The sequence below is a fragment of the Symphalangus syndactylus genome, chromosome 4, assembly GCF_028878055.3.
Source record: "Symphalangus syndactylus isolate Jambi chromosome 4, NHGRI_mSymSyn1-v2.1_pri, whole genome shotgun sequence".
NCBI lineage: Eukaryota > Metazoa > Chordata > Mammalia > Primates > Hylobatidae > Symphalangus > Symphalangus syndactylus.
Genome location: NC_072426.2, coordinates 63,139,805 through 63,151,010, shown reverse-complemented (window position 1 = coordinate 63,151,010; position 11,206 = coordinate 63,139,805). Strand labels below are relative to the sequence as shown.

Below are 11,206 nucleotides of genomic sequence, written 5' to 3'. Positions count from 1 at the left end.
AGACAAACTGAGAAAGAATCATGATAACATAGCATAAACTGAGGAGGAGGTTTCAAGGTGGGAAGACAAAGGAATCAATAGATCAAGTAGAGTTAGGAATGAGAAAAGCTCACTGGCAAAGATATAGTGAAGCTAGTATGTTCATATTTTAATGGTTTGCAATAAAAATTGGTAGTATATTTCATAAGGCAATCTGACAGTACATTTCAAGAGCAATAAACATAGTCATATCCTTTGACCCAATATTCCTACTCCTGGAAATTTAAGGATAGAGTCTAAAAAGGAGAAATATTAAGTTTCATGAAGACATTATTTCTAATTTGTCTTCAAATGGTGAGAATGTGAAAACCCACATCACTCTAATTATAAAAAATAGCTTAATTGTAACACATCATAAAAAAGGACGTCCTTGTATATAAAAATTATAGAGATATTATAGAGAAAATATAGCCACTTTTGATATTAGACTATTAAATATCACCATTAATTAAAACTTTATGGATGTATGTTGATAAGAACTGAACATGAAGAGAGAAAAATGAAAACAATTCATTCCAAATATGGTGGGATTCTGGGTAATTTCCATTACAGAATATGCTATTTGATTTGGCAATTACAGAAAATTATTCAAATTTGCAACTGTAATTTTTATATATCATGAGGCAGAAAGCAAAGCTTAAAGGAGAAGTTGTGCATGGATAAAGAAGAAACAGGAACTTTGGGAAAATGCCTTGTTGTAGAAACATGGCTAGAAATGAAAGAATTGGCGTTCTAGTAGGAAGTAGGTTGTAGTAAAGACAGGAGACAGATTATAGTACAGGGCTGATCAATGCGAGGAATTGCATGCTTGAAAGCTTAGGGGGAAAAGGCCAGTGCAGACAAAAAAGTTTGAGGATGCCAGAGAGAAAGATAATAGTGGGTACCGTAAGGAAACAAACTATAGTTAAGACAAGAAATTGTTCATTCATTCAGTAATTCAACACATTTACTAAGTATGCTAAGTGCTGAAAATGCTACAGTAAACAAAGCACATATAAAGCAGAATACTTCCTGCCTTCACTGAGCATATAGTCTACTGTGGGAGAGAGGTTATGCAAATGGATACAAAAGCAAATTGCATTCAGGAGTATGTAGGAAATATATAAGGTATTGAAAGAGAGAGAAACAAAAAAATGCCAATCAGGGAGACCTCTCTATGACAGGAGATTTGAGCTAAGATTAAAATGATGTAGAAGTTAATCAAGTCAATAGAAGGGGAAGGGGCGAAAAGAATATCCCAGGAAGAAGGGGTATCAGGGGAAAAGGCCCCGGGGAAAGAAAACATGGTATGTCATGGAACTGAAAGAAGGACAGAGTGGTTGGGGTGTCATGAATGAAGGGGAGAGAAACATCAGATGAGGGCATAGTCTGAGGCAGGACCAGACAGACCTACAGGTCATAATAAAGGTTGGATTTTATTCTAACAGTAATGGTACAATATCGATAAGTCTCAAGCAGAGTATGACATGATAAGGTTGGTGATTTTGACATTTTACTTCAATGGGTAGCAGTGTTCAGAATAGAATGTATGAGATAAGAACAAAAACCAGACCTATTTTTTTTTTTTTTTTTTTGAGACGGAGTCTCGCTCTGTCGCCCAGGCTGGAGTGCAGTGGCGCAATCTCGGCTCACTGCAAGCCCCGCCTCCCGGGTTCACGCCATTCTCCTGCCTCAGCGTCTCCGAGTAGCTGGGACTACAGGCGCCCGCCACCATGCCCGGCTAATTTTTTGTATTTTTTAGTTGAGATGGGGTTTCACCGTGGTCTCGATCTCCTGACCTCGTGATTCGCCCGCGTCGGCCTCCCAAAGTGCTGGGATTACAAGCGTGAGCCACTGCGCCTGGCCAATTATTAACATCCTATATATTCCATCACTAAATTATTTTCATTATCGGTTAGCACCAATTTATAAAAATGCATTCTTAATGTTGGTCAGCTGGAATACAGCTGAAAAATTAACACAGTTCAGAAATATCAAGCATACATTTTTGCTAAATATTAATCTGTATGGTAACTACACTTGATGTATAGGGCTCTGACTAGCCTTTATCACCCATAAGTTTGTTTTCAAATAATTTTTACCAGTAATCTGGAAATTTTGACAATTTAAAATGATTGCTATTTTTATGTTTGCATGAAAAACTAATACAAAAAATAATTTGACTGAAGTGAAAATTTCAAATAAGTCCACTGGCAGATGAAAATAAAGCAAAAAATTACAATAGGTTTCTCATCTTCTACAGTAGTTGGCTTCAAACATGTGTACAAAGTAAATTCTATGCTGTAAGGAGATGAAATCATCTTAGAAATTAGTTTTTAAGATCAGTCTTAAAGATATTTCAGAACATACTAGAATATGATCTAATTATTCTTTCAGTTGTTTACAGAAAAATAAAATCACAGAATTATTCCTGTTACCTGAGTTGAAGATCCTAATAACTAAACAGGTGTATATTTGAATATAATTTGAAATTAGTAGTGCATAATGTCTGGTTTCTCTATAAAGCATAAATAGATTTTAAATACCTTATATCTGTGACTCAGAATGTCAAATTACGGCATGTATTGACAGTATTTTCTGATGGCAGAGAGGCAATATTTGGTCTGCTATGAAGGACAATAAAGAAAGAATGAACTTTTTTTTTCCTTGAGAGAAAAGAATATTAAATAGAAATAATATCAGGGAAAAGAAAAGCCTGGTCCCAAAATAAAAGGGTCATTAATTGAAGACAACAATTTTACTCTTTTCTGACAATGAATAGCATTATCCGTATTATTAGGAATAATGTAATGCCACCTCATTCTTATTATGTATTACAATCATGTATATATGAATACACATATAAAAATACAGACACTGCATGGTGACTAAGCAATTTTGGAATAAATCCATAGACTAAGTCACAGCACGCATGAATTGTTTACATCTTAACTGCTCATTTATACCTGAACAAATTTTCAGTAAGCATACTGCTAATTTTCAAATGATGTAATAAAAAATCTGGTGGCAGTATTGTATTATTTTGCTGAATTACGTTTGAGAAAAAAGAAGCTACCTGCTTCGTCTATTTTAACATAGTATATCTTGGATCTTCTTATAAGAATACATGTATAGAAGCTTAAAAGGTCATAAATTTCTCATGAGGAGACATTATTTGATCTGTGTCATTGGCGTGTATTTGCAAAATATTTTAACACTGCAAACATTAGAAACTTGAAGATTGGGCATGGGAAAAGGTTTATACTCTACTACAGTGATGCTGGTGTACTTCTACACAAGGCCTCTTAGTGACGTCAATCAATTGGAGGTAGGAGTTTATCAATGAATTGCTTGACATCCATCATTTCCTGTTGACACGAACTATGCATCATACCTTCATAGGTTTTAAAGGTCACATTGGCTGGATTCACCAATGTTTTTAGTTTTTCAACCGTAAGAGAACCAAACATCAGGGGAACTAACGGGTCACAATCTCCGTGGCACTGGAGAATAGAAATATCTCTATTAGCGCCACTGATAGAACACTGTGGAAATGAAGCCCTAAGTGGAAGCCAGCAACTGAGCACAGTGACACCCGCCAGTTTCTGCTACGTGGTAAGGGCAGTATATTAAAGATAAAGCTCCTCCCTGAGAAAACCCTCCTAAAATAATTCTGTTAGAAGGGATGCCATTCTTCACTTCTTGATCAATCAAAGCTTTTGTATTTTCTGCTGCCTGTTTAATCCCAGGTTCATCCTCCCGTGAATCTGGTGAAAGCCCAGTAATATCAAACCATGAAGGCACGGCCGTGTTCATATTTAATGTAAAGGCATAGCAGGCGCATGCGGGCAGATATATTTGATATGTGAACTTCTGATACCTGCAAAGGCTTCTATCCATCCGTGCCCAGTATCTCCCAGTCCATGAAGGAAAATCACCGCGGCGGTGGCCTTCCAGGTGGCCCGCACGATGGCTGGCAGCGGGGCTGACACGTTATTGCTGCACATACACCGGCTCAGCTCACAGAGCAAACGGAAGGAAGAGCTGGCACCCGGCCGCAGCCCAAGGGCGTGCGAACGGCCAGACTGTTTTTGTAGTTGCTTTCACTGACCTAGTGTTATGTGGCTTATTTATTTATTTAAATATTTATGTATAAATAAAGAAAACTTTACAATTGGTTAGATATTATTTCTAAGCATGTAAGTTGATTTATGTAATGAGTATGAAATTATGAAATAAATAATAAAACTAAACGGGAAGAAAACTATAACTATCTGGATGAGTTCCATGTCCCATAAAGGAGTTTGCTTAAAAATACTTTTTGCTATGGTTGCTTTAAATTAGTTGGTTTTGTTGCTTGGGCTTCAAAGAATGGTTTTATATACAGGGAAGTAGTTTTTATTTTTACATACTCCATAATAATGTGGTTCATATCAATATAAACATCATGTAGTTCTCAAAGGCAATAGTTAATTTCCTCCTACTGATTTGTGATTTTGAACACACACACACCCCAAAGTTATGTATAAATAAGGTTTTACCCTAAAATGTATGCATAGTGCTTAGTCTGAAAGACTATTTTCTACCACAGAAAGAGTTTAATGGATAAAGTAGAACTGTTTGAAAATGAGCAAAAATATTAGTCCACCATAAACATGTTTTGTTAGATAAATTCAAGTATTTATGTTTGATAATTTTGAGTATCTTGATTCTAAAAGAGAGACTGTATGAAGGATGTCAAGGCAGTCATTTGCCAGACAGTAAGTAATTATTTCTTTATACTTTGTTTTAACAGACTGTCTTATTTCAGGAGAATTTTTATTTCTGAAGTCAATGATCAGTGTTATTATTCCTGCCATTTAAATGAGCTGCAGATATTTTCTTGGTTAAAGCAATATAGTGACAAGATTTTGTAGTGTAGCCCATTCTTTTAGGGACAAAGATATTTATACACCACTTTCTGCCAACATAACATTTTCCATACTGACTTCTGTTGTTGCCTGTTACATGTTCACTCAAAGGCAAGAAAAGCTCAGCAAATCTGTCTGTAAGAGTATCCTTTGGCTTTAGGAATTTTTAGCACCAGTAAAAATGGAAACTTCTATTGTTTTCCTTTGTTGAAGACTACTTTGATGACAAGAAATACCTGTAGTCCAGATTAAAAGAAGAAAACATTTATGGAATGGAGAATTATTTTCAGTGAAAACAATGGAAATGACTACGAAGTCCACTTTCTGTTGTTGTTTTTTGCCTGCAGGAACAAAATGGTCATAGGCAAGAAACAAAAATATTGCTTCACGTTTGAAAGGCCTCTGGAAAAAGTTCAAAACAGTTTGAAGACTACTGCCCCATAGTTTCTTTAAGTGTTAGAAGTAGGAGAGACTTGGCATTACTATAGATTTTATAATCTTATTTAAAGAAATATTCTTCATTGCAAGAAAATGGAAAATTATAATTTAAAAAATAATTTTCATGATTACAGATATATAACAAATACCTTCACTTGGGATGTTATCTGCTATACTGAATATTCTAGATTTTTGTTAAGTAATTTTATGGAAACATAGGCACAAATGTAATATTTAAAGTAAATATGGCTAAATGTTTCCTCATTATTAGATTGCTATTCTTGTTGAAGAAAATAACTTCTTTAATTTTTCCATTTTTATCCGCATTCTTTAGTAATTCACTGATTAAAAATATTAGGAAATAATAACTGAGATGATTCTAGTATTATAGGGTGAAGGATTATATATGGTAATCCAGGTCAAGTACTTGATACATTTCCTAGCACATTGTTCCAGCTCAGTAAATGTTAGGAATAATTTATAATTAGTAAACCAGTTTTGTGTTGTCACTAATTTATTATTATTTTTTAAATTTTTATTATTATACTTTAGGTTTTAGGGTACATGTGCACAATGTGCAGGTTTGTTACATATGTATACATGTGCCATGTTGATTTCCTGCACCCATTAACTCGTCATTTAGCATTAGGTATATCTCCTAATGCTATCCCTCCACCCTCCCCCAACCCCACAACAGTCCCCGGAGTGTGATGTTCCCCTTCCTGTGTCCATGAGTTCTCATTGTTCAATTCCCACCTATGAGTGAGAACATGCGGTGTTTGGTTTTTTGTCCTTGCGATAGTTTACTGAGAATGATGTTTTCCAATTTCATCCATGTCCCTACAAAGGACATGAACTCATCATTTTTTATGGCTGCATAGTATTCCATGGTGTATATGTGCCACATTTTCTTAATCCAGTCTATCATTGGTGGACATTTGGGTTAGTTCCAAGTCTTTGCTATTGTGAATAGTGCCACAATAAACATACGTGTGCATGTGTCTTTATAGCAGCATGATTTATAGTCCTTTGGGTATATACCCAGTAATGGGATGGCTGGGTCAAATGATATTTCTAGTTCTAGATCCCTGAGGAATCGCCACACTGACTTCCACAATGGTTGAACCGGTTTACAGTCCCACCAACAGTGTAAAAGTGTTCCTATTTCTCCACATCCTCTCCAGCACCTGTTGTTTCCTGATTTTTTTAATAATGGCCATTCTAACTGGTGTGAGATGGTATCTCACTGTGGTTTTGATTTGCATTTCTCTGATGGCCAGTGATAATGAGCATTTCTTCATGTGTTTTTTGGCTGCATAAATGTCTTCTTTTGAGAAGTGTCTGTTCATGTCCTTCGCCCACTTTTTGATGGGGTTGTTTGTTTTTTTCTTGTAAATTTGTTTGAGTTCATTGTAGATTCTGGATATTAGCCCTTTGTCAGATGAGTAGGTTGCAAAAATTTTCTCCCATTCTGTAGGTTGCTTGTTCACTCTGATGGTAGTTTCTTTTGCTGTGCAGAAGCTCTTTAGTTTAATTAGATCCCATTTGTCAATTTTGGCTTTTGTTGCCATTGCTTTTGGTGTTTTAGACATGAAGTCCTTGCCCACGCCTATGTCCTGAATGGTATTGCCTAGGCTTTCTTGTAGGATTTTAATGGTTTTAGGTCTAACATTTAAGTCTTTAATCCATCTTGAATTAATTTTTGTATAAGGTGTAAGGAAGGGATCCAGTTTCAGCTTTCTACATATGGCTAGCCAGTTTTCCCAGCACCATTTATTAAATAGGGAATCCTTTCCCCATTTCTTGTTTTTGTCAGGTTTGTCAAAGATCAGATAGTTGTAGATATGCAGCATCATTTCTGAGGGCTCTGTTCTGTTCCATTGATCTATGTCTCTGTTGTGGTACCAGTATCATGCTGTTTTGATTACCGTAGCCTTGTAGTATAGTTTGAAGTCAGGTAGCGTGATGCCTCCAGCTTTGTTCTTTTGGCTTAGGATTGACTTGACGATGCGGGCTCTTTTTTGGTTCCATATGAACTTTAAAGTAGTTTTTTCCAATTCTGTGAAGAAAGTCATTGGTAGCTTGATGGGGATGGCATTAAATCTATAAATTACCTTGAGCAGTATGGCCATTTTCACGATATTGATTCTTCCAACCCATGAGCATGGAACGTTCTTCCATTTGTTTATATCCTCTTTTAATTCATTGAGCAGTGGTTTGTAGTTCTCCTTGAAGAGGTCCTTCACATCCCTTGTAAGTTGGATTCCTAGGTATTTTATTCTCTTTGAAGCAATTGTGAATGGGAGTTCACTCATGATTTGGCTCTCTGTTTGTCTGTGATTGGTGTACAAGAATGCTTGTGAGTTTTGTACATTGATTTTGTATCCTGAGACTTTGCTAAAGTTGCTAATCAGCTTAAGGAGATTTGCGGCTGAGACAATGGGGTTTTCTAGATATACAATCATGTCATCTGCAAACAGGGACAATTTGACTTCCTCTTTTCCTAATTGAATACCCTTTATTTCCTTCTCCTGCCTGATTGCTCTGGCCAGAACTTCCAGCACTATGTTGAACAGGAGTGGTGAGAGAGGGCATCCCTGTCTTGTGCCAGTTTTCAGAGGGAATGCTTCCAGCTTTTGCCCATTCAGTATGATATTGGCTGTGGGTTTGTCATAGATAGCTCTTATTATTTTGAGATACGTCCCATCAATACCTAATTTATTGAGAGTTTTTAGCATGAAGAGTTGTTGAATTTTGTCAAAGGCCTTTTCTGCATCTATTGAGATAATCATGTGGTTTTTGTCTTTGGTTCTGTTTATATGCTGGATTACATTTATTGATTTGCGTATGTTGAACCAGCCTTGCATCCCAGGGATGAAGCCCACTTGATTATGGTGGATAAGCTTTTTGATGTGCTGCTGGATTCGGTTTGCCAGTATTTTATTGAGGATTTTTGCATCAATGTTCATCAGGGATATTGGTCTGAAATTCTCTTTTTTGGTTATGTCTCTGCCAGGCTTTGGTATCAGGATGATGCTGGCTTCGTAAAATGTGTTAGGGAGGATTCCCTCTTTTTCTATCTATTGGAATAATTTCAGAAGGAATGGTACCAGTTCCTCCTTGTACCTCTGGTAGAATTCGGCTGTGAATCCATCAGGTCCTGGACTCCTTTTGGTTGGTAAGCTATTGATTATTGCCACAATTTCAGAACCTGTTATTGGTCTATTCAGAGATTCAACTTCTTCCTGGTTTAGTCTTGGGAGGGTGTATTTGTCGAGGAATTTATCCATTTCTTCTAGATTTTCTAGTTTATTTGCATAGAGGTGTTTGTAGTATTCTCTGATGGTAGATTGTATTTCTGTGAGATCAGTGGTGATATCTCCTTTTTCATTTTTTATTGCATCTATTTGATTCTTCTCTCTTTTCTTCTTTATTAGTCTTGCTAGTGGTCTATCAATTTTGTTGATCTTTTCAAAAAACCAGCTCCTGGATTCATTAATTTTTTGAAGGGTTTTTTGTGTCTCTATTTCCTTCAGTTCTGCTCTGATTTTAGTTATTTCTAGCCTTCTGCTAGCTTTTGAATGTGTTTGCTCTTGCTTCTCTAGTCCTTTTAATTGTGATGTTAGGGTGTCAATTTTGGATCTTTCCTGCTTTCTCTTGTGGGCATTTAGTGCTATAAATTTCCCTCTACACACTGCTTTGAACATGTCCCAGAGATTCTGGTATGTTGTGTCTTTGTTCTCGTTGGTTTCAAAGAACATCTTTATTTCTGCCTTCATTTCATTATGTACCCAATAGTCATTCAGGAGCAGGTTGTTCAGTTTCCATGTAGTTGGGTGGTTTTGAGTGAGTTTCTTAATCCTGAGTTCTAGTTTGATTGCACTGTGGTCTGAGAGACAGTTTGTTATAATTTCTGTTCTTTTACATTTGCTGAGGAGAGCTTTACTTCCAACTATGTGGTGAATTTTGGAATAGGTGTGGTGTGGTGCTGAAAAAAATGTATATTCTGTTGATTTGGGGTGGAGAGTTCTGTAGATGTCTATTAGGTCCACTTTGTGCAGAGATGAGTTCAATTCCTGGATATCCTTGTTAACTTTCTGTCTCGTTGATCTGTCTAATGTTGACAGTGGGGTGTTAAAATCTCCCATTATTATTGTGTGGGAGTTTCAGTCCCTTTGTAGGTCACTCAGGACTTGCTTTATGAATCTGGGTGCTCCTGTGTTGGGTGCATATATATTTAGGATAGTTAGCTCTTCTTGTTGAATTGATCCCTTGACCATTATGTAATGGCCTTCTTTGTCTCTTTTGATCTTTGTTGGTTTAAAGTCTATTTTATCAGAGACTAGGATTGCAACCCCTGCCTTTTTTTGTTTTCCATTTGCTTGATAGATCCTCCTCCATCCCTTTATTTTGAGTCTATGTGTGTCTCTGCACGTGAGATGGGTTTCCTGAATACAGCACACTGATGGGTCCTGACTCCTTATCCAGTTTGTCAGTCTGTGTCTTTTAATTGGAGCATTTAGCCCATTTACATTTAACGTTAATATTGTTATGTGTGAATCTGATCCTGTCCTTATGATGTTAGTTGGTTATTTTGCTCGTTAGTTGATGCAGTTTCTTCCTAGCCTCGATGGTCTTTACAATTTGGCATGTTTTTGCTGTGGCTGGTACTGGTTGTTCCTTTCCATGTTTAGTGCTTCCTTCAGGAGCTCTTTTAGGGCAGGCCTGGTGGTGACAAAATCACTCAGCGTTTGCTTGTCTGTAAAGTATTTTATTTCTCCTTCACTTATGAAGCTTAGTTTGGCTGGATATGAAATTCCAGGTTGAAAATTCTTTTCTTTAAGAATGTTGAATATCGGCCTCCACTCTCTTCTGGCTTGTAGAGTTTCTGCTGAGAGATCAGCTGTTAGTCTGATGGGCTTCCCTTTGTGGGTAACCCGACCTTTCTCTCTGGCTGCCCTTAACATTTTTTCCTTCATTTCAACTTTGGTGAATCTGACAATTATGTGTCTTGGAGTTGCTCTTCTCGAGGAGTATCTTTGTGGCGTTCTCTGTATTTCCTGAATCTGAATGTTGGCCTGCCTTGCTAGGTTGGGGAAGTTCTCCTGGATAATATCTTGCAGAGTGTTTTCCAGCTTGGTTCTATTCACCCTGTCATTTTCAGGTACACCAATCAGACGTAGGTTTGGTCTTTTCACATAGTCCCAAATTTCTTGGAGGCTTTGTTCATTTCTTTTTATTCTTTTTTCTCTAAACTTCCCTTCTCGCTTCATTTCATTCATTTCATCTTCCATCAGCGATATCCTTTCTTCCAGTTGATCACGTCTGCTACGGAGGCTTCTGCAATCTTCGCGTAGTTCTCGAAACTTGGCTTTCAGCTCCATCAGCTCCTTTAAGCCCTTCTCTCCATTGGTTATTCTAGTTATCCATTCTTCTAATTTTTTTTCAAAGTTTTTAACTTCTTTGCTATTGTTTTGAATTTCCTCCTGTAGCTCAGAGTAATTTGATCGTCTGAAGCCTTCTTCTCTCAACTCATCAAAGTCATCCTCCATCCAGCTTTGTTCCGTTGCTGGTGAGGAACTGCATTCCTTTGGAGGAGGAGAGGTGCTCTGCTTTTCAGAGTTTCCAGTTTTTCTGCTCTTTTTTTTCCCCATCTTTGTGGTTTTATCTACTTTTGGTCTTTGATGATGGTGATGTACAGATGGGTTTTTGGTGTGGATGTCCTTTCTGTTTGTTAGTTTTCCTTCCACCAGACAGGACCCTCAGCTGCAGGTCTGTTGGAGTTTACTAGAGGTCCACTCCAGACCCTGTTTGGCTGGGTGTCAGCAGCGGTGGCTACA

At 37.1% G+C, this 11,206-nt stretch overlaps 1 pseudogene; it reads right to left on the bottom strand.

Annotated features, from left to right (window-relative positions):
• Positions 1-3,245: 3,245 nt before the first annotated feature.
• LOC129480241 (acyl-protein thioesterase 1-like) lies at positions 3,246-4,067 on the bottom strand (annotated as a pseudogene).
• Between the last annotated feature and the right edge of the window lie 7,139 nt (positions 4,068-11,206).